Raw genomic sequence first — 23,888 nt, 5'->3', positions numbered from 1 at the left:
ATCTTCTGCTCATGATAGATCACAGTCATTTACCTGCTACTTTTATTACTATAAATTAAATCTTTTGAAGTTTATGAATCAAAATATCCTTGCCCTTGCTTTTAGATCTGTATTACATCAGCTCGATGTCACAAGGCAAATGTGATTCTTTTATTCCACTCAAATTCCAACAATAGTTTTCCAGATTGACTGAGGTGCTTATTTTCCCACAGCTATTTGAAGGTAGCACATTTATATATATGTATGCACGCACACACACACACAAGCACATGCACACATTTGCAGGGACATATATATACACACATATATATACATGCATTTGTTCTGCACATACACATACACATACAGAGATGCAGAAACTGGGAAGATTTTTCAGAATAAGGACACTTGCTTTGTACTCATTTTCTACTAAGGATCAACAAAGCCTTTGAAATCCAATTTGTACCTTTGAAAAATCTTCTCCATACAGATTATTGTCAGAGTTAATATTCAATAGCATAATCCTGTAGCCTTGTTAATAGAAAGAAAAAGGCTTAGATTCTACTTTGACACTTATGCTATTAAACTCCTACCTTATTGAAAAAGAAACATATTATGTTCTATTTGCTGTATTTTAGCTTTTCTACAAGTAGTGGTAATGTCTTTCTAACTGATGTTCATGTCACCTAGCTTTCCATAAGTTTCCCTTAATTGCAGTAACTCATCTTAGAATATTTAATAAAAGATATATCAGGATAAAAATATGGCTATTTTATCACAGTTACCTTACCATTTTTTAGAAGAGAAGAGGGTGAGAGAATTACCACATTAATTAATTAATATTGTACTCTAAGAATAAAGAGTAAAATTATGGGAGTAAATAAGGTTGGTTGTTTCAATAACCATCTCTTTATTACTCTTTTTCAATAGTAAATCACTCTGAATTGCTGAAACCTGGACATCTTTTCTTCCCTAAGACAATGTTTCTCAGTTGTTCAAAGTCCAAATGGCTCCTGTGTATCCCACAGACTGTTTTCATATTTCGGTTCCTTTGCATGCACATGACATTGTCCATCTATCCAAACCCCATAACTACTTCATGCAACTTGATCTTTTCTGCTATCAGTCCTCCTTTAGGTTTCATTTTTTCAAGCTTTTAAAATGCTTCCTTAACTCCTCACTACTCTTTCCCTATATTTCCTTCCTACTTCTTCTCCTATCTATCCCTTCTCTAAAATGAAACCAAGTCCTGGTCCCCTCACAGACAAACTCCTGTCACCATCCAGCCTTCCTGTTCCTGCTTCTCACTTTTTCGAAGAAAACTGTTATTACCCCCAAGCTACGGTTGGTGTGTTTCAGCCAATGTTGATGACTCAGCTTTTCTTATTACGTCCATTTCACACATGTACAAACTGTCTTGGTCTCTCCATTTTTTAGCTCTTGATGTTCAACCTGAATTTTCTTATCTGGCCTTGAACCTGCACTTTTCTCTTATGGAAAGAAATATTTTTATCATGCTACTTTGTTTATCACATTTTATTCATATGGCTTCCAATTTCTTTCCCTAGTTATTATTTTTCCTTTTGTAGAACACCTGAGTATTTTAATTTCTTTTGCTCCAAGCTGCTGTTAACTAGGCCAGACTAATCCCACCTAATTTTAGCTGTCTAAAAGCTAGCATGTAGCCTGAGCTGTTCATCCTGCTTTTTCAATTCTGAAGTTAAGAAAGGCAGTTTCAGAGACTGATTGATGTTGCTTTTGCATCTCAGGATGGGAGGATATAATCTATAGAGGTAATAACTTTTCTGTATTGACTATCAGAGAAGTTTACACAGCTAGATTTGATTACACAATTACTTTTAAATAGTTAGAATTAATCCTACTAGTACATATCCCTGAGTTTTCCCCTTATGATCTCCCACACTTATTCCACAGAGTTCTGTGTAAAATAATATTTTAAATCCTTAATAATTTTAAATAAATTAATGAATAATTTTCTATGAATAAAATTCTGTTTCTGATAATTGATTATATATATGTGTGTGTGTGTGTGTATACATCTCTCTCTCTCTGTGTATATATATATATATATATATATATAAAATGTACCATTATTGAAAACATCTTTTTGTTGTATTGCTTTTATTTGGCTTTTCACTTTTGCTCTTTGACTGGTGACCAGGATAGTCAAAAGGTGTATCTGTTCCATAATGAAGATGGTTTTAATTTAGGTTTGAATACAGAGTTGCTAACAGAATGGAAAATATCCACTATTAATATAAGAGACTGTACAAATAAGACTAGTAGTTGGTATAAAATTACAGTGCTTCAAACTTGAGGAAAAAAAAAAGAATGGTGCTTAGTTGTTCTAGACATGACAAAAACAAACAAATGAAAATCCCAAACAACAGAAAACACAGTTCGCTCATTATGTTAGATATCTACAGACAAGAAATATGAGGTATAAATTCTTAGATCTGAAAGCCTTACTATTTGATCAATAATATGATTAACTTGGTATAATACACAGTTCATGATATAATTGACATACTTAGATTATGATACACAAGTCATACAATATTAGTGTCAACAAATTTAATAATGTACAATAATAAATGTAAAATATGTATTATTTTAGATACTTATTCATCAATATCAATGTAAACTATTAAAACACAAAAATTGAAAAAATGCAATTGGTATTTACATTAGTGTAAAAGGGAAGGAGTATTGCCATCTGCCTCAAAGACACATCTCTCTGAAGTCCAGAATGTTGTTGGACCAAAAGACAGTTGATGCATAACAGGAAAAGAAGCAAAGTATATCATATTAAGGGTAATAGTGAACCATTGAGCCAAGCGAGCCAAGGTGGATATAACTTTTTATAAAGAAACCAAATTCTCTGAATCATTGAATTGAGTGTTTTTACAAGGACACTAAATGAACTGTTGCTGGTAATTTTGAACTATACAGTAGATTCATGGAAAGAGTTGAGAATTTGATAGTGAAAGTAAAGGGTGCAACAGAAGAGAGATTTCTTCTCCTCACTATAAAGTAACTGATATTGGCTGAATGCAACTTGGGTGATGGTGATCTGTAATCACTAAGGTAGAAAGAAAAATAAGTAAAAAGTGTAATAAACCTAAAACACTCAGGAAGATAGCTTTCAATAAACTCTGGGGAATTGCAAACTAATATCCCCCTCAGAGAAAGTCCAAAGAAAAAACATGTAAAGGAATGTTGACAATTTCTCTAGGAAATAATATTAAGCATAATTTCCAGCTATATTTTAGGAACTGGATTGAGGAGTTCCAGGATTGAAGACAGGTGTTTTTTAGATCTTGAGGGTCCAGAAGACATTGCAAAGACAAGTAGATTCACCTTTTTCTTTGTAAGGGTGAGCTGGGAAAATTTCATAGGCATCTAAATGTAATTAGTGGAAAATACAGCAGAAAATAATTAAGTAAACTGTATCTGAACTCATAGAATGTAAAAGCAGGTAGAATTTAAAAAGAAGATGAGTAACTTCCACTATGCATTTGTCAAAAAATGTTACTCTCACTGTTTTTAATGGAAGTACTGCTAGTTTTGATTTACTGCAATCTGTTACTGAACAGATATTACATATAGTGCCCTGAAAGACACTATATGCATCTGACACTGGACAACATATTAACACGAAACACATTACTAGTGAGAATGTATTTATTTATATGAATTACTAATTCATTTAATTTTCTAATATTTACTGACCTACTTCCCTATACTGTCAGCAAAACTGACATGATAGAGCATCTTTTGGATTATCTTAACCAATTCACCATCAATAGATGACAGGAAACAAAACTCTTTTTTTTTTCACCAATAATACATACTCTCCCAAAAAGTACCAGTTACACTGGTGAAAACAGAGAGAGAAAACTTATTGAACGAATTTATTTGAGAAAGAAATTACTCTTCTTGGGGTTCTATTTTTCACATTTCATGAGCAAAAACTCTTGAAGTAGATAAATGTGTATATCTTTGAATGTGAGAAAACCATGTACATTGAAATTCTTTGCCTATTAATGCAAGAAGTTAAGCATTTTGACTATATTCAACTGAAAGAAAATTGGAAGGGACATACACATTTATATAGTAAATCAGAACAGTTGAAAAAAATATGTATAGTGTAATAAAAACTTGTACTACTGCCAAGAAGTAAGTGCTCATGCCAAAAAAGTTCTGGAGCACAGCTGTCAAAAAAAAAGCTGAGAGCATTATGAAACACACTAAATCTATACATAGAGGGGGCTTAAAGAAGAAACAAAAAGTATATTTATTCTTACGATTCAAATATATAAAATCATTACAGTTATTTTGTGCATAATAAGCAAGGCTCTGAGAATGCTGCAAGTGTTCAAGAAAGTATCATGTTGCTTAAGGAGCATGTTGGTCTTTAAATTCAGGAGAAAGGTTCAAAGGAAGATACTTGAGTGTTTGAAACAAAGTAATAGTCCAAAATTACAGAAAAAATTCCATGTGTTGTTGGACATGACTTAGTAATGCCCCTGACATTGCTAAGTTAACTCAACTCTTGATGAAGGTGATTTGATATGCACAGAGTAGTCATTCCGGGATCTGCCTTGAAAGAGAAGAAGAGTGGGTTGCCGTCGTTGCCATGTGGCTTTCAAATGTGAACCTCCATGAGAAAGATGAAGGCTCACGGTTTGCACTTTCCAAAAGAGTACTCTAACCAACAGTTTATGGGGACTGGATTATGAATAGTTATCTTTCCTCTTGAAGTTAGTCCTTTGAGGGGTCAAAAAAATTAAGACCTAGGGATCCAGGAGGGGAACTGGAAACCAAAGGCCAGTGACAAGGCATGATGTCTGGGAGATGGAACTGCCATCTTCCGAGAAGTGACTTGTCTAGGTTTGACCCAGCTTTCTTTCTAAGTTCAAACTGCTTTTTTTCTTCTTTTCTTCACTCTTCTAAGGGAGACAACTGAGTCTATTGGACATTGCTGAACCAGAGGGGTGGCCAAAGCTTTACCTCTACACTAACTTGTAGATGATAGCCAATGCCCTCTAAAAGTAGCTAAACCAATAAAAGACTAATTAAAAGCATAGAAAAGCCCATGTAGGATGTTGTGTAGCAAGGCACTGCCACTTGAGGAGAATCTGTAGAGATTCATCACATAAATGCTCATGTGCTCAAAACCTGAGATGATAAAGAACATCACACCTAGACTAACATAAAAGAAAGTTGTTCCTAGCTCAATAAGCCCATGATGCCTCAGAGGACCTACAGATAGGTGAAGCAAAAGAGTAGATTTAACGATAGATACTATTTCTAACATTATCCACAACCGTAAAACATGTGCTTGCTAAGTGACCCCTAAACGAAAAATAGTAACCCCAGTGTAAAAATAAAAGCCCCTGAAGAAAAAATAGTAACCCCAGTGTAAAGTATAGAAATCCCAGTGAAGAAATGAAGACCCCTGAAAAAAGTATAGTGACTCCTAAAAAAAATAGTCCCAGTGTATGCCTCAAAGACATTTAACCTTAAGAAGACAAAATAACTTGCATTTTGAGTTCTGTGTTGCAAAACGTGAACCATCAAGTGAAAAAAACCTGAGCTGAATGTTAGTGTTCAAATAATAAATTGCTTTTCCTGCTCAAAGTGTCTACCCTATCCTAATAGACTATTGCCTACAATATAGAAAAGTAAAAAAAAATCTCTAAAAAACCCAAAGACTGTTGTGTAAGAATAAATAAGTATAGAATATAACTTTGAAGTCATTTATTATAAAATAAAAAGTAGAAGTTGTGATAGTATTAGCTAGGCCTCAAATTAGCAGACTCAGACAATCTACGTAGATTAGGAGAGACAGGTATCACCCAACTTAAGCAACCCAAAAAATATTTCATACCAAGTGATGCAAACCTGAGATAGGTAGGAGGAGTTTGCTCAGTTGCCATCATGTCTACAGTGGAGACAGGACATTCTGCTGCTGCCCTGTTGTTCTGGGCCTTGCTCCTGCCGCCACTACATTGTATTTTGTTGTAGTTTCAGGGAAGTAAAAAAATTTTATTGTTATGCTCTCTCTTTTGCCTTGCTGGGTGTATTTTAGAGAATTTATGAATCTAGAGTAATGAAATCTGTTTTCAGTTGCAGGTAAAAAATTGTTGTTATATCTAACTTGTGTGAGTGTGTTGTATTGTAGTTTTTTCTGCATAAAATTTAATGTGTTTTGAGGTTTTTTTCCTTTCTCCTTTTTCTCAGAAGGGAGAGGGAGGCTCTGGCAGTCTGTGTTGGGTAATTGGCATTTTGTCAGCTCTACCCAAGACATGACTAAAGGGCTAGGGTCTGCTTATGAGAAGAGAAATCTGAAGGATGACAGATTAAGATTTCAAATTCCTGAAGGTGGAGGGTAAGATGAAGGTAGAACTGCTATTTACCAAATATCACACTACTGGAACCAAAGGGCATTCAGTGACACTAGTAGGAGGTGAGTTTAAAGTAGCTAGAAGAAAGTACTTTACACAGTAGGTATCAAATTTTTGGAACCCACTGCCACAAGAGGGTTTTTATATTCATCTATGGAAAAGAATTTCAGACACATTCTCCTTCTTGTTCCTTCTTATGGTCTGACCAAAGTGTCTCAGGGCTTAGACTGCTTGTGATATCTGATACAGGAGCCTAACCTCTGTCTGACTTCTACACAAATCTTCAGCTACGTCACCATTAAAATAGGCTTTGTTTTCTATCCCCTTTCTCAACACTGTTCTGGAATACATTACTTCAAGAGCAAAACCTTTGCTGCAGCCAGGTAGTCAGGGAGTGGATGGAGAAGGCATCACCATAAAGGAACCAGAAGTCTCTCTCCATTTCGGACCATACTGCTGGCTGGCAGGATGGAAAGAGAGTCACAGACACAGACTGTTGGAGCTACCCCCAGGAGCCACCAATACACCAGCACCCTCCTTTGCACACCCACTGGGGACTTCTCAAAAGGGAGTTGCTCAGGGCTGTGGCCACTGCAGCTGAAGAGAAAACAGTAGTAAAATGAACTCTGTGGCTGCTGTGCCATTTTGTGGTCCCTGCCACTGTCCTGCCTCTAGGGAATTGTGAGAAATTCTACCTGTTACCAAAACCAGAAATGTATAACTCTTGCTTCTTTGTGGAAGGGCCAGAGCCACCCCGGGAGCCACCACTGCATCTGGACTCACCAACTGCCACTGTCCCACTGCAAGCCATTCCAAGGCTTGAGCAATTGCAAGTTGCTTTTTGCCCACTGCACAACATGTTGCTTCCACAGGAGCCAAGTCAGAGAGGAGCCGAACTGAGCCGTGATGGTGTTGGAAGCAGCCATGTGGGAACAAGTCTCAGCCGAGCTGTGAGGAGCCACCTTCTCCATCAACAGTCTGCGAGTCTGCAGCCAAGCCCAACAGGACTTGAGCTGGACCAAGTGATGTGAACTGAGCAGTTTAATAGTATAACTTTTTGCGGACAAGTAGTTTTTCCTAAGTTTTGCTTTTATCTCTGGAATTTTGTGGAAGGGATAAGGGGAGACTAGAGATGGTTTCTATCTGTTGTTGGTTTGAACCATTCTGCTTGTACTGTTGTCATTGCTATATTTCTTGTCAGTAAACTATTATTTTTTTTCACTTATGTCTCCATGCACTTTATCTCTCTGTATTGGTGAAAGGGGGAAATGTTTTTAAAAAAATGGGGTGTGACTGGAGCCTTTACCCTAGTACTTGTCTTCAAACTATAAAACAAGCTATTACCTTGACACTATGAATTCAGCTACTAGAAACATGCTCTTAACTTTGGAGAATTGCAACACTACCTACCATAGTGTCTCTAAGTTTTTGTTCAATATCTGCCTTTTTGCCTATGAAGATACATAAGCAGGCACATTACTTTCTGTTCCAAGAAAGCTACTCAGTTTATGTAGCATTCTCAAGCTTCCTCGTGAAACAAGATGCAGCTAATATGGTTGCAACACATGGGAAAGAACAGTAAATCATGATTATGTGCGATAGGTTACTTAACATAGGTGGCAGGAGAGAGAAATAACTAGAAGTCATGATTTACAAACTTGTCATTTTAGAAAGGGTACTCTCAGATTATAGCAAGACTAAACAGGAATTTCTCTTCTACCATCTATGATCTTCTGAGTTTAATGCCTGATACTTTTGATGACATGTGAAGTTTATGGTTGACTTTATTCATTACTTCTTCCTTTATCACAATATACACTGAAGAGGGAATATATCTTCACGTGTTTTTTGTCTGCAAGCAGCAGAGGAAAAACAACCTCTGAACAGCTTTTTGTTTCTTCATTATTGCTGATCCTAAACATACAAATATGTTACACAGACCCAAGGTGAAGAGGTTTTTATTTGTTGTAACAAGACAATTTTCCTTATTTTTTTTTCCACGATTAATCATGGTTATGACAATTTCAGTTATGATTTTCAATTGTTGTTATGATCAAGCATCTTGAAATTAAAGGCAATAATAAAAAGGTTCCAATGAAAATAATTATTGCAGAATATTATCAATCGAAAGTGACCCACAAAGATGATCAAGTTCAACTGTTAAGTAAATAGCTCTTACTGGGTTAAGCCTGCAAACTCAACATTATTGGTACCATGCTCTAACTAACTGAGCTAATCTCAGGTTATGGTGGTGGTATCAATAATCTTAAATTCTAATTTCACTTTTAGCTAGTCTTTTGGCAAAATCTGCATTGACTGAAGGACAGAGAGAGGGCTCAAGTATTGTGCACAATGAAGAAATAATTAAATATTAATGAAAACAGTATGATTAAAAACAGTAGTTCTTTCTTCTGCAACGTGCTGGCTAGTAACATGGTTCTGGCTCACTTCATTTCCAGCTGCTAGATTTCACTGAAAGAAGCTAAAAATAAATTCAATACTTTCCTAAAATGACTTTCCAATGTAAGCAAGTGCTGCAGTTGCCATAGGGATGTTATAACATCGCAAATGGGAAGCAGTTCACCTACTGGTAAATAAGCACACTGGTGGGCAAGTTGTCCATTTGAGCATGTCTCAAAGAAGAAATTACTCAGACTGTAGTTTTTGAGGAAGAAGGTTTTAAGGAAAAAACCCAAACAAAAGAATCACCATTGATTTACTCTGCAGCAGTCCAGATCTCTGAATGTAGGACTTTGCAGGTATAGGCATCTGTGAAATGAGAGCTACATGCTGCCTGTGCTAAGTACTGTAACGCCTAAACTGCAGGATCTACATCTTCCCTTGAAAAGGAATAAAAACGTTGAAAATGTCTTTGAATTTTGTAAAAACAAATGCATCATCAAGTTCCTGCATTTACCATTTGTTCTGTGAGCCTGGAACTGTCCAGCTTGTACGTATTTTGCCTCCTCCTTTGTAATGCATTAAGTGACTGAATTATGGTTGTACTTTTACTGCCTTATATTATCCATTTATTCTGAAAGTCAATACAAACAAACACAATGATGCCTAACAAACAAATGGACTTTCTTTCCAAAGTTTCTTCATGATGTTCTACAACATAAAATTTCAAAGGTCAGATGGTATAAACAGTGACTTCACTGAAGTTGATAGTACTGTCCTGATTCACAGCAAGTAGTAATCTAGCCCCAGAAACTCCAGCTTTTCATTCTGTGTTTCATTCTGTGGAAAGAAAATGGCTGGATAATAAATACCATGGAAACAAGGAAAAACCCACACAAATCTTATAAAGAATCAATTTAGGAAAAAGGAAGAAAAACCAGATTGTTTGTTGTTAAAATAAAATTCAATGGGATTTTGCAACAAAATCATTTAAATGCAAAATATTATGATAGTTTCTACCTTTTTTTTTTTATATGTCTTTGGTACGTGCCTGAGGGCTTTTTTTTGTTAAGGGTGACAGCTTTACCAGTCTTAATAAGTCTTACCAACTTGGTTGACTGAACATAGGCTTCAGAGGTCCCTTTCCCAGTCAGCTCTTTCCATTTTCTGGATTGGCCTCTCACAAAGCTGTTATGTCTCCCTCTGCTTTGAACTCGTACACATTTTCCCAGGTAAATCATTGAAATGTAGGTGTTACACTGAAATGTGTTTTATTCACTTTGCAGAATATAGCTACAGAGTGAGTAGTAGAGCAAAGGCTGGTCAAGGATGCTGACCAGTAAACATTCCCTCAGTTTACTCATTCCTGCCTGGGATTTAACCTACACTACATTTATGGCTCCATTTTACAGTATAAGACCCATAGTAGAGGGTGAGTCCTTGAACATAACATTTGCATCCCAAAGTTCTCTATGAGCAGATCATATCAGCTTTCATGTTAACATCATTATCAGGGCAGAATTAAATTCGAAGAATCATCCATCTTCTCTGATCTATCTCAATTAAACTAATACTACTTGGGACCATGTGGCTGGTCAAGTACAGCAGGTGCAAACAAGCCCTCTAGAGCTTGAATCACAGCACTAAAGGTAACCATGCTACCTTGAAAACTTTAGCTTCCCCCCAGACTTTCAATATCCAGTGTTCAGAACCCGGTGGTTAGGAGGGAGTGAATATTAACAAGTGAACCTCTAAACAGTAGTTGATTAGATTATTATCAGGGCTGCTCGAACTTCACAGACCAGACTAGATTTAGCGGAAGATACAAGTCATCTCTCCAGACTTCTATAAAGAATATTCGTGTATTGCACCCATCACCCAAATTTCCTTTATAGTCAACAGGAAAAATTACATTGGATCAGCTGAGTTAATCTGATTATTTTATATGTACCCAAGCATGAGATAAATAAGGTGAACTATTCTTTGTGTATGCCAATTTATCTCTTTTGGTTACAATGGAAACCTAGAATGAACAACTCATATGGGTACATTTAGATGACAGATATCTACATTTGGGCAGACAAAAATCACCTTGGCTGCTCATACTGTTCTTGCAAGTAGTCAACATTGTCTCTGAGCTTAGCTCATCTACAGATACCATGTTATTTTCTGGAAGGAAATGGCAGAGACTGCCTTAGAAGGATCTCAGAAGCTTTGCAGGCAACCAGTGGTGGCAAAGACATATATATCAGCTGGAGAATACAACGTATGGTATCCACTCACAGACCATGTGTGCTGGATGCACAGAAAACACTGGAGGTCAGAATTGACAATGCCATCAGTGTTCCCTCTTGCTCTACTCCAAGGAGCTCTAGTGTGCAGGTAGCAGCCATTGCAGTGTACATGGCAGGAAAGAGGCAGTCGCACAGGTCTGCATGGTTATCCTTTCATCAGGGTTTAGTGACCTGAGTGTTGCCTCTTGCTCTCCCTACTTGTCCCCATTTGTGTCCTTCTGTCTGTCTCACCTAGCAGATGTCATATCTGTTGCTCATACAGTGACTTGCTTGAGCTGTGCCAGTACATTCCTCTGTGAATACTTTAACATTTTATATTCATTGGAATAACATCAATAGAGGAGCTTGAGAACATTTTCCTCTGGAACAGCCCATGACGTAGTCATAGCACACATTAAAAGGTGGGATTTAAAGGAAAAAGTGATTTAAATACTCGCCTTTCACGCCCTCTATTCTAAGCAGCCAGCTATTCCTCAAAAATGTGAGTCCTCCTTTCTGTCCATACTTTATTAAGTTTGTACTTTGTGTCTTTCATTTCAGTACAAGTGGCTGGAAATGAAACATGCTGGAAATGGCAGAAGCAGTTGGCTTCAATATTTCTGAACTATTTCTTTCAACTCAATATGAACTCTATTCAAAAAGTATTTTGTAAGTTTTCCTTTTGGCTAAAATGATAAGAAGATACTGACCTAAATGTACAGTGATTATTGGTTGTCCCAGAATTGAGCTCCTCAGTGAAAAAGGTCCTTGGACAAAATATGATCAGCTGCCCTGTCCCTTTAGCAGTGTACTACTATGGACAAATAGTAGTATGATCCAATATTTAAATTGAAGGTAGAACTGATTTTTATAGTACTGAAGAAGACTCCAGAGTGGACAGAAAATCAGAATAAACCCTTTTATAGACCTTAATGTTTTGAAAAACTAGAAAGCATGCTACAGTGGGTGGTCCAAAAAGTGCCATGGAATTATGTGAAGATCTTCCTGAGTCTGAGTCCATTGAATTATTTTTGGAAGTAACAGTAATCTCGAAGAAAAAGAGTGTTCAGATGTTTTCACATACAAAATTTTATGTTAAGCATGCAAGTTTTCTGTTTATTTGTATTTATATAAATATGATTATATCCATGTATATGAATTTGTACACAAACACATATATAAATGAATATATATAGCATAAGAAAGCTGTATATTCGAGTTTAGACCAAATACACTAAATACATATGAAAGCATATAAAACAGCACAGACTGATTGTGTGTATGTTATAGTGGCCTGCGTAATTTTTTTTTAAAATGGTGTTTAAAGGGCACTCTGATTTGAAGGTTATGAATGGTGAGCCTTTTATATAGCCAGATAGAGAAGGAAGGAGTGAGGGCAGATCTTGGTCAGATGCTTTCACAAATGCCTCTAGGGTATTCACAGCAAAGGGTGAATTTTTGCTCCTCTGAGGAGCATTGGTGCTGTTACACATCCAGCATTTGCTGATGAACGGATCTCTGTTTCCACTTTATTGCCATGAAATGCAAGATGGGGTCAGGCAGGGATAAATATTTAAATACTAAATTAATGTTTCATTTTCATTTTGTTTGTGTTAGGTGTTTATATATAGATAGATAACTGAGTAGAAACAGTTAATCAGCTGAATATGTATGAGTGTATACCTCAATTTATAGTACTGTCTAAATCAAAGTATAAGAGCAATACTGTTAGTGCCATCAAGGCAATTGTCCACCGAGGCTCGGTTGCACACCCCAGTAGCAGAACTAAAAGAAAAAGCTCCTTTGAAATGGCAGAAGTGTGTCTGTTGGGATACTTCAGTCACAGCAGGCTGTCCAAGCTGTGCAAGACATGGAGGGATTAACTGTTCTGCATGCCTGTGGATCCTAATTCCACCTTTAGCTAAAGTTTAGTCAACTTCCTCCTCATTACTGACATGAAGTGAAAGAGTTTCTCATACTCAAACTGGTCACTAAAGAGGCTGCTGGACAGGACAAACCATCAGTGTCTACCCCATATTGACCCTTTCTACTATTAGATTTACTGACAAGCCAGGGAACAGTAGAAACTTCTCTGCACTCAGAGAAACAGGAACAATCCTAATCCCTTTCCCTGTCAGAGCACTTCAGAGAATTGACCCTGTCTAAACTTTCCCAATTTAAGATGATGTTTATAGAATTCCATGTTTTCATAAGAACCTTTGCCTGTCTTCTTAGAGTTTTTTCTTCTCTCTCTCTTTCTCTCTCTTGTGCAATACTTCTGAAAATGAATTCAATACTAAATTCTTGCCATAGTATACATGAAAGCTGACAGATATACTGAGCCAGCAGCATTGCCAGATATATTATATATATATTTCTGAACCATCTTTGAAAGCTGACCATCTTATTGGTTCCTGAAACCAAGCAGTTATAGTAATTTCACAATTCCAAGGCAAACTATTCTAATACATAAATATCTGACAGTACTATATCTTTTTTATAATGCCTAATAGAGGTCTTAGTTGCTTCAATTTTTGCTTATTACCTCTAGTTCTTTTTCAGAGAATGAAACATGCAGTTTATATTCTTTTTCTTTGACAGTTACTTTTAAAACATGACAAGACCATTGGCTTATCTTCCCTCCCACAACTCAGTCATCTCTTTTATTAAAAAAATGTACATAATTCCTCTGGTTCTTCTGTACAGGTCTTATTCTTTAGGTTGCAGTTCATTTCAGTTACATACCTCTGCAATCTATATGAGAGTTAAAGTTAAGGATGACCATTAAACAATATTAGCTAATTACTTTTCTATAATCACAGAATCTAAAATGAAAGAGAGTGGTGAACTGTTATTTCTTTCTAGAGATGTAAAATAGCCTTTTCTTTCATATTTTTAATGAGATCTTTTATCTCTGCTAATCTGAGAGAATTATTGAGGTGCTTTGAAGGCGGTAACACCTTAGGCTCTATTTTTCTTGTAATTGTCATAGATGTGATCATGGATATGCATCTAAAAATAGATATCTGCCAAACTCTCTGCAATGAATGTGGAGAGAATGAGAGTGCAGAGAGAATGAGAATGATCTCATTACAGTTGGAGGGAAAGAACACACATGGTCCCTTAATCTAGCAATAGATACTGATATCTTGTTCATACTGTTTTACATGGAGAAATGCATTTCTTTGTATTTGAAAAGAACATTGTGAGAAATATCTGTGTAGTTCAAAGGTTGTTTGAGAAGCCTTATTTGCCTGATCTGATGCTGAAAGTCTGTGGCAAGTTACTCAATGCTCTCACACTTCCTTAAGTTGGCACTCTCTGCGTCAGTTTTAGTTGACTGGGTGGTGATTGAGATGACTGTCATATACCAAGAGGCAGAACCTTCAGAGGCTGCAACAGGGAAGCGATTTTCCCACTCAATTATTCAGAATGCTATCATAGACACTCTCATCCCTGGTATCCAACCCTGACTTAAAGGAGCAAGTGCAGAGTGTGAAACATGGTCCTGAATCCCTACCTACACACTGTTGCAACAATAATGCAGACACAAAGAGGAGCAGAGCATATGTTTGATATGGCTCTACGTTATGTCAACAATGGGAGCAGCAGTTGCAAAACCACAAAACACCACAAATCCCTCAGCTGAAGAAATCCTAATTGTGACCACATATGACTGTGGAACTCACTGGAAGTGGCAGACAACAGATCGTGTATGGATTCACGGTGACAGGCTTTTCAGGTAGGTTTAGTGAAACTGGGTAGATGCAGTAGAAGCCATTACTCAGCTGTAGATTGCCATGCTGATCTCTCCTAACAAAAGAGCCATGATGAGAAGCAGCAGCAGTATATAACCTTTTTCTCCACCAGGGATAAAAAATACATCATTTAGGTGCTGAATATGAAATTTGTTTACTCTGCAGTGCTGCAGAAAGAGACCTGGAGGTCTTGGCCAATGGCAAGTTTAATAGGAGTCGGCAATGCCCTGGCAGCCAGGAGGGCCAACCGTGTTCAAGGAGGCATTAGGCAAAGTATCACCAGCCAGCTGAGGGAGGGGTTATCCCTCTCTGCTCTGCACTGGGGTTGCCTCACCTTGAATATTGTGTGCAGTTTTGGGCACCACAATATAAGAAAGATATTAAGCTGTTAGAGAGTGTCCAAAGGATGGCAACGAGGATGGTGAAGGGCCTTGAGGGGAAGCCATATGAGGACTGGCTGAGGTGATGTTATGTGTTCAGCCTGGAGAAGAGGAGACTGAGGGGAGACCTCATTGCAGTTACAAATTCCTTGTGAGGGGAAGAGGAGGGGAAGAGAAGATCTCTTCTCTGTGGTGACCAGTGACAGGACCTGAGGGAATGCCCTGAAGTTGTGTCAGTTGAGGTTTAGATTAGATATCAGAGGTTCTTCACTCTGAGGTTCGTTGGGTACTGGAACAGGGTCTCCAGGGCAGTGGTCATAGCACCAAGATTTCAAGACATCAAGAAATGTTTGGACAATACTCTCAGGCACATGGTGTGACTCTTGGGATGGTCCTGTGCAGAGCTAAAAGTTGGATTGAATGATCCTTGTGGGTCCCTTCCAACTCAGCATATTCTGTGATTCTTTACCAAAAGTCAAGGAATGTTTTGAACAGATATTAACAACAGGTGTTACATGAAACAAGGTTAACTGTCATAAACCTCCCAAATAATCCTTATCACATATATTGTCCTGTGCCAAAGCACTGCAATAAAGGACTAATCTGTACATGGAGACACTTGGCATCTTTAGTCCTACTTGAGCAGAAGGTAAAGATCTTCTCTCTCCTTATTCTTCCCCAAATCAACTGCTTTTTTGAGAGTTTGCTGTACTTTTCAAACTTTCCCATCTTTGAAAACAAAATCTTAGAAACAGGAAAGGAAACAACACAAAATTAAACAAAATTTAAAAATCCTTAATCAAAGGAGCTAGATGTTGGTTGCTTAATACTTTCTGGCTTTATTTTCCCAATGTTTTTTCTTCTCCAGTTCCCCACTGGCCAACGTTGCTGGCTGAAATGATTTTTTCAGTTAATACAGTTCACTTCTGGATTATTAGGGTCTCTTACATTTATATAACAGTAAGGAAGGCTGTTTCTCCTTGACACATTTGTTCCTGGCAGACATTCTCTGTCACATTTTGTTTCTCAGTTCTGGACAATATCAATCTTTCTTTCTTCCTCTTCAGTCTATGTATGGGACTATTATTTGGATATTTTTTGTACTTGTTTCCTCTCCTTTCTATAGGTGCTGTTGTGTAAGTGATCATTTGGGTGTGTCCATGAGAATTTTATTCCAGTCTTCTTTAAATCACAATCACTGATTTTTGTCAGACCAGAAAGAAAAGCTCCTGTGTGTTTTGCCTGACCAAAATTCTAAGCCATAGTGTCATTACCTGAAGTTCAGGGAGACAGAATGACCTGCAGAAGTCAACTTGCAGATAGGAAGTTTACATGAATGCAGTGGGCACAATGCTAGACACTACACTAGCCTATAAACGAGAGTTGCTCTTTTGAATTGTACAGAGACTTATACAAACATGCCTTAAAACTTTCTTTTAGGACACATTATAGGACATTTATAGAGGAAAATGAGGAAATAACCTATGCATTTGTCTCTGACACAAATAATACAAATAGAACACTTTTTCCAAATTGCTAAAACGAATTTACTTGTTTGCTCCAACAGTCAAAAATCATGACAATGACTTAGATCACGACATTTTTTTATGATGGCAAGTCTTTGCTGAAATGTAAGCCAATCAGTAAAGTAGTAGCTAATAACATTGAGTACTGCTTTTCAGTCCTTCACTGTCCATACAGAGAAACATTGGGAAACACAGTTTTATACTCCAAGAATAATATATTCTAAGAAAGGATTGGCCATATTTAGACCAGCTTAGTTGAGAAGAGCTCATGGGGGAAAGAATTTCAAAATGGTAGTACATTCAAAAATTTGATATTTAATATTTTTCAGACCTCCATTCTGTCTGTTGCTTTTTCATGTAAATATCCCAAAATTATTTACAAGTTTGAACATATAAAAGATCAGTGATGCTGTTAAAATCTTAGTTTTGAGTTCGATTAGACTGCAAAAGCAATGCTCTAAATCTTAAATTCCGGTAAAAATGTATTTCCCACAACTACCCCATGCATAGGTTAAAGAAAGCTGAAGGCCTGGGCACACAGAAAAAAACACTGGCCAGAGTTTCCTTTCATTAGGGGTGGTTCTAAGTTTTGCTGGGAAGCAGCAAGATAGCCATAACCTGTCAAAATTCTTATTGGTGCATCAACCATACTAGAAACAACAAACCACATGTTTATGAAGATCATCACTTCTTATTCAAAAGAAATCTCACTGATGGGATTGTACCTTCTGAACATAAGGGCCCTGCCTGAGGGTTAGGAGAGTGAGGTATAATCCAATTTGAACACAGTGTAAGTTGTTCCCCTTAAAATAGAGAGAGGAAGGAGCTTTTGGGGACAAAGAAAACCCAAAGTACACTCTATTCTCCCTTCCTGTCAACTGTCCCTTACCTTAAAACCAGCAGAGGTTTTTATTTCTCAGGAGAGATATGAATCCATATCAGGACTTTAAAGCAATTCATTTTAACTCTCTTTGACTTTTTTATGCTGAGAATTTTTAAATACCCATCTTTAATACACATTTTTACTCCTTTGTGGTCTAAAACAAGCTGCAGAGGAGTTAGGTGCTGTCTGATTTACAACTTTCTTTTACTGGTTTCCATTCTAGTGGCACAATTCTTTTCAGAAACTGTAATGCTACGAGAATTCCCCAATTTTTTTTCCTTAATTCATTTTTCTATAGCTTAGAGGAATTTGATAATTCCCTAAATCATCTCCAGACATTGTGACATTTATGATTAAGCATATGATAATGTGGTCAGCTCCATCCACTTTATGTGCAACAGAGGGGTGACTTCTGCTTGCCCCTCACCTCCAAAGACATGCATCTTCTGGACTCCCAGGAAAGAGACTATTAGTACGACACTGTCAAACGATGGCTCAGCCTTCTGTGCAGCCTATTTGACCTTTAGTGGCATCTAGTGGCTAATGAGTTTATAGGGAAAATCTTCACAATTAAATGGCAATTAAACCAGTGAAAATTGACTTCATATTCATATGTGAGAGTGGGATGAATGGAGCTTGCAGAACATCAGGATTATGAGGACACATTGCTGCTGCCAGGCTACCAGTTACCAGGCATTATAAGCTATGTGAACAAATTAGTGCTAATTTACAGAGCTTTTGATAAGACTTCCTGAATATAGTTTGAAATAAGGACTGCAGGTAGTTAAGAAGATAACATTAGCCTTCTGAAAATCGTGTTATTTTTAATACTTCATTGATCATAATTTATTTCTACCATAAAGCCATGTGAGACATTCTTTTCTATCACAGTGTGAGTGCCTTTTACTATTACCCTTAGAAATAGTACAACAGATTTTGATATTGCCCAGGCAGAAGAACCAAGCCTCTCTTCCTGAGACTCACTAGTGCTTTGATTTTACAAGATGTCTAATATTAAAGTACATATGGAGCAATATGCTGGATAGTGGCAACTCAGAGTTCGGAGTCAAAAGATATGTCATAAGTATATGGTTCCATATTCAGGTAACATACTGATAAAAGCTGATAGAGATGTCTAGCTCTGCCAGTCTGCAGTATTTGAACTGATGTTTTTTGAGTGCATTAGTTTTACAGAAGAAGCAGCATTTAATAAGCATTTAATAAGCATTGGAGATGAAGTACTCTGCCCAAATGTGTTTTCTTTTTTATATAAACCAAAATGCTAAAAATTCAAGACAAAATGTGTATTAAAATTTCCATAAGAAGTATCTCCACAAATGCAAAATGTCATGCATAAATTACTGTATGCTTATCTGTTGTTATTTGGTAGCTCTATAAGGGGAGAGAAAATGGCTGTAAATATAGCATTTACCATCCTTAATATTTTCTGAAGAAAATCAATATTTACATTATGAACATCCTTATATCCCTTTAACAAAAAAAAAAGGGCTGATGGAAAATTAATACTGCTCACCATTTGGACTGACTGAAAAGCTACTGTTTGAGAATGTTTTTCAGTGAAATGCTTTCAACTGAATTCTTTCCTTTACTGAGACACTGTCAGATTAGATCAACTTTACACGGAAGCCTGGTGGGAAATGGAGGAGGAGATATCTGGTCATTGCACAACTGCAAAATAGTCTGTAGTCAAATCTCTTTGGACAACTGGTATGACAAGAATACTGTAATATGCCATTCTGGAAGTTGTTGATAAAGTCCTTCCTTCTGTATTTTAGAAATATCTCCTTTTTCCTGGTAACTGCCACTTTGTAAAGGAGTTATAAAGCAGTATGCTATAATCTCTTAAATCGGCTTTTTAAAATAAGCAATTTAGTGTTATATTAGGACACAGAACATGTCAATGAGTCACAAGAAAGAAACAAGAAATCTTTCCTCAGTGGATTAATGAATGAGATACATTAATAAAACAAGTCCTTCTTACTTCCTTTGCTGAGGGATATACTCACATTTTGGCAGCTAATAAAATTTAGGAGACCAGAAAATATATTTGGGACAGTTGAGTGTGTTTGTCTGCCAAATTAAATAATAGACCAGAGACACTGGAACAGGACTAGAGGTTGTACAAGATAAGTAAAAGCAGTGCCAGCTGAGAGGTCTAAAGGTTTTACTGGAAAGTGGCTTGAACAGCTTGCCACTGAGATGAGACAAAAAGTCCATGTGGATAGAGAAGACCATCTGTCTCTGAATGCATTTTTCCATTTAGAGTTTAGGAAAGATACAGAAATTATTTGGGTTCCTTGATTTGCATTGTGAAAAGAAAATGGAAAAAGATGGATATGTTCTTCTGACACCACACTGTGACTTCAGCTTTTACTTTGTTCAAGAGAAAACCTGCTTGAAGAAACATTAAAGCACAGTGTTATAAGTCAAGCATCAAACAGCTCCCTGTTAATAAAACTGAATGAATAGTCAGTGCAGCAAAGAAATCGTATCCAGATTAAACAGATTGGACTAATATAAGAAATGCTTTCTATGGTTCAGAACAGATTCTAACAGCAAAGAAATTGTATTCAGATTAAATTGATTGGACTAATAAAAGAAATGCTTTCTATGGTTCAGGACATATTGACTAAATACCTGTGAAGTCCCAGAAAAATATTTCATCTGGAGGAGGTGAGGTTAGAGGAAGAAAACCCTGCTGGAGTCACGCAGCATCCTGAAGGCATGAAACTGCCTAAAAAACAAGAGGTAGAGCCTCTAGTCATCTTCTAGCATGAGGTAAGCTGAAGGATGGCATTTGACAGCTGATCAGAGCTTAAAGTTTTCAGTGCAGTGGTGGTCTTTAGAAAACTGGTAGCTTCTAGTTAAAAGAAGACTGGTTGAAAAATTGGGTTTTGATTCAAGCAATCAATTTGCAGGTTTAGGGATGTTGCTTAAACTGAGGTACATTTTGTTCTTAAAAGTTTGATTTTCAAGCATGGTACCCCAGCAGTCTAAGTGCACAGTATGGTTCTCTCCCTCTTAATCCAAGAATAGAAGAGATTGGTAAGGACAGATCAGACCAAAGGTGAAACTAGTTTTTAGAATTTATAGATTATCACAAATGTGAGCCACATTTGACTAAAAGATGTGGCAATAAAATATGTTTGCCAAAATGCTTAAAATCTGAAACAGTTTCATTTATATCCAAGTTACGGCTAAACATAATGGACTAAACAGCTCTTAAGGTAAACATAAAAGGCATGGTCAGATTTGCATGAAAATATATTAGAGGAGATGATATTTGGAACACAAGTATAGGGAAATCTTCTAAATACTAGACAATGGTATATGCATCAGAGAGAATAGCAGACAAAGAAAGGGCAATCTAATGATTGTTGCTGTCCTTATAGGCTCTACTTTATTAATCCTGAGTCTCAAATGGAAAAAAAGCGAACTCATAGATTTCCAAGTAACTTCTTCTCTAAAGAATTTAACTACATAATAGAGAAAAAAACCACAGGGATTAAATAAATATGCAGTGAGAAAAAAGACCGAAGCATAAAACAAATAATGAACATTCTTGCTTATTTAATCTTATAAAAGCAGCAGAAGGGAAAGATATGCCTTTGGGATCATGAAGAACATTTGAGAGAAAGGGAGGAAATAAGAGATAAGTATGGATTGTGTAGTCTAAGTAAGGGCAAGTGTAAGGAGCTGGAATGTGATGTCAAAGGATAAGTTGAACTAATCACGGATTCAAATTAGAAATGATACTGTACTGCATGCAAAAGATCAATTAAGATGGAGAAGCTGCAAAAAGCAGTCAAAGAGAGGATACAACCTCTGACAGAATCAAAGCAACACAGATAGAGAGACTAGATATTTTTTGGTTTTCAAAACTCAATTTGATAGCCTCTGCAGACTGTTCTCTGTGCACTGAGCACTCTTACCAGAGACAGCCAAGAACATTAGGAAACAGTTGCAGAGAAATCTGCCCTCATCAAGAACTTAACTGCTGACATTTATTTCTAAGGATGTACTCCATGCTTCAGAGTTTCTGAAAAAAAATACTTAAAACAAACTTAAAATCTATTAACGATTTAGTTATTAAAGTCTTTAGATAAAGTTAGTCACAATAGCCTAATCACAGCAGGGCTATTGTCAAAGCTAGATCAAATCAGCCTTGACTTTGTCTAACTGAATCTCGGAAATCTCTGGGGATGAAAATCATACAACCTCTGTGATTGTCAGTGCTACAGTGTATTCACAGAGCAGAGGTTTGCTAATGTCCAGTTTGAGCCCCAGTTATTCTCCTTCATAAATGCTTGTCAATTCTCATATATCATATATCATATATCATATAACATATATCATTACGATTTTTGTTTCTTTTGGCTGATTCAAACAGGAATGTAATTTTTTTCCATATATCTGCATGAGGAATGGGTACTGAATAGGTTGTTAGTAATTTAGTATGGCTCTTACATCTTTCAGTTTTAAAATGCTGATCCTTTGATCTTTCAGTTTTAAAATACTGATCTCTTAACTAGTAATTTTCATTGCTTTTGTTTTGCCTTTAACAAAATGAGCACTCTAACTCTGTTGTGGAAGCATTCATGCAAATCTGAATAAGCCCTTATATTTCCCTTATGAACTGGATGACCACAGCATTGGAACTACATTCTACATTTGTGGTTTATTTCTAATTTGGGTTCTTTTGTTAATGTACATTTTAAAGTATAGAAGTAACTTTAAAAAGAGTAATTCTGCCCTATCTTAACCATCTGCAGCAAAAGATTAAGTTCTTGGCAACACTAACTAGTTCATAGAAGTTCTTGCTAGATATAAATAATCCCATTTGCTGGCAAAGAAAGTCCTCATAGTGTGATCTTTAGTTGGAAAAAAGAAAAGTTATGTTAGTTGGCACATCTAGCAGCATAATGTAGTTATTATTTTAAAAGTGACCATGTAAAAATGGCACCTTGTTAAATAGTGTAAGAACGCTCTGTGCATGTTCTCGGGCAGATTGGTTTACAGTGTTTGAAACAAAAACAAACTTTTATTGCTTTCTACTCCTGTTAACACTGCTGTGCCAACACATCCACACAGAGTAACAAGAGACCAGAGTCAAATACTGACTGAAGTGTTTCAGCAAAAACAAGGCAGACTTTAAATATGTAAGTAATTAATACAGATTTTAAAAAAATGGGGCTACCGTAGTCTTACATTTCTCAAAGAATCCTCTTTCTAACATATGTTCTTTCACAGGGATTTTTCAGAACACGCCTGGTATTTCAAGACTACTTGCAAAACTGTCAGCATTTATGTTTCCCACTTACAGCTGCATGACCAGAGATTTCAGACATGCTCTCTTCTTGTGGGTATGGATGAGACTTGTGGATGTGCACCCATCTGGTCAGAGGCACTCTGCATTTCTTCTCCACGCTGATTCTTTTGCTCAGTGAGGCTTCAGGTGGATTAGTGACAAATGCTACACAGTGGTTGCTTCTAGATCAGTTAATTGGTTGTGCTCAGAACTGCCACTGGAGAGCAACATGCCCTATCCCTGCTGTTAACTCTATTCTCCTCCAGTTCAGAGTTGCTTGTATTTCTCTGTGAGAAAATTCAAAACCCAAGACATGGAAATGTACCCAAGACATGGCTTTTTGGCAAGACTGGATGGTGGGTGGCATTCACTCATTTTCTTGAAGCTGGGCTGTTGTATTTCAATAGACATAAAAGAGCATCAAGGCAGTGACCTTACAGCTTTGTGACAAGGTCTTTCTTTCATAGGCAGAAGTCGCCTATGAAAGGGCTTGTGCATGCATTTTACGTTAAGTAGTCCCTCTAGAAAGAAAGAAACAGGCTCTGTCCATAGTCTAGGAGTGGTTCTTAAATCTCTACTACAGCTAAAACCATAGGCTATTGAGCATTTTTTTCTTCTTTTCAGGCAGACAGTGTAAAGAAAGCATACAATTCCCCTATCCTTGAACAGAGCATACAACTGTAGATGTGCTTGGAAACAACCATTGGGTTAGGGACCGATGGATAAGGATGGTCCACATTCAGCTGCTTAGGTGGTCAGCTGTGTAATGGCTGTGATGTTTCTGAGAATACCCATAGTCAGGTGTTTAGTCACCTGGGAAACACTGGCATTGAAATCTGAAGTGACTACACCTTATGGCTGCCCCATGCACAGGGTGAGAGTAAGAAAAGCTGAAGGTGCAAGTTTTGAAGACAGATGTCTGGTTGTAT

Source organism: Pithys albifrons, chromosome 3 (genome assembly GCF_047495875.1).
Source record: "Pithys albifrons albifrons isolate INPA30051 chromosome 3, PitAlb_v1, whole genome shotgun sequence".
Classification (NCBI taxonomy): domain Eukaryota; kingdom Metazoa; phylum Chordata; class Aves; order Passeriformes; family Thamnophilidae; genus Pithys; species Pithys albifrons.
This window is presented reverse-complemented; position numbering follows the sequence as displayed.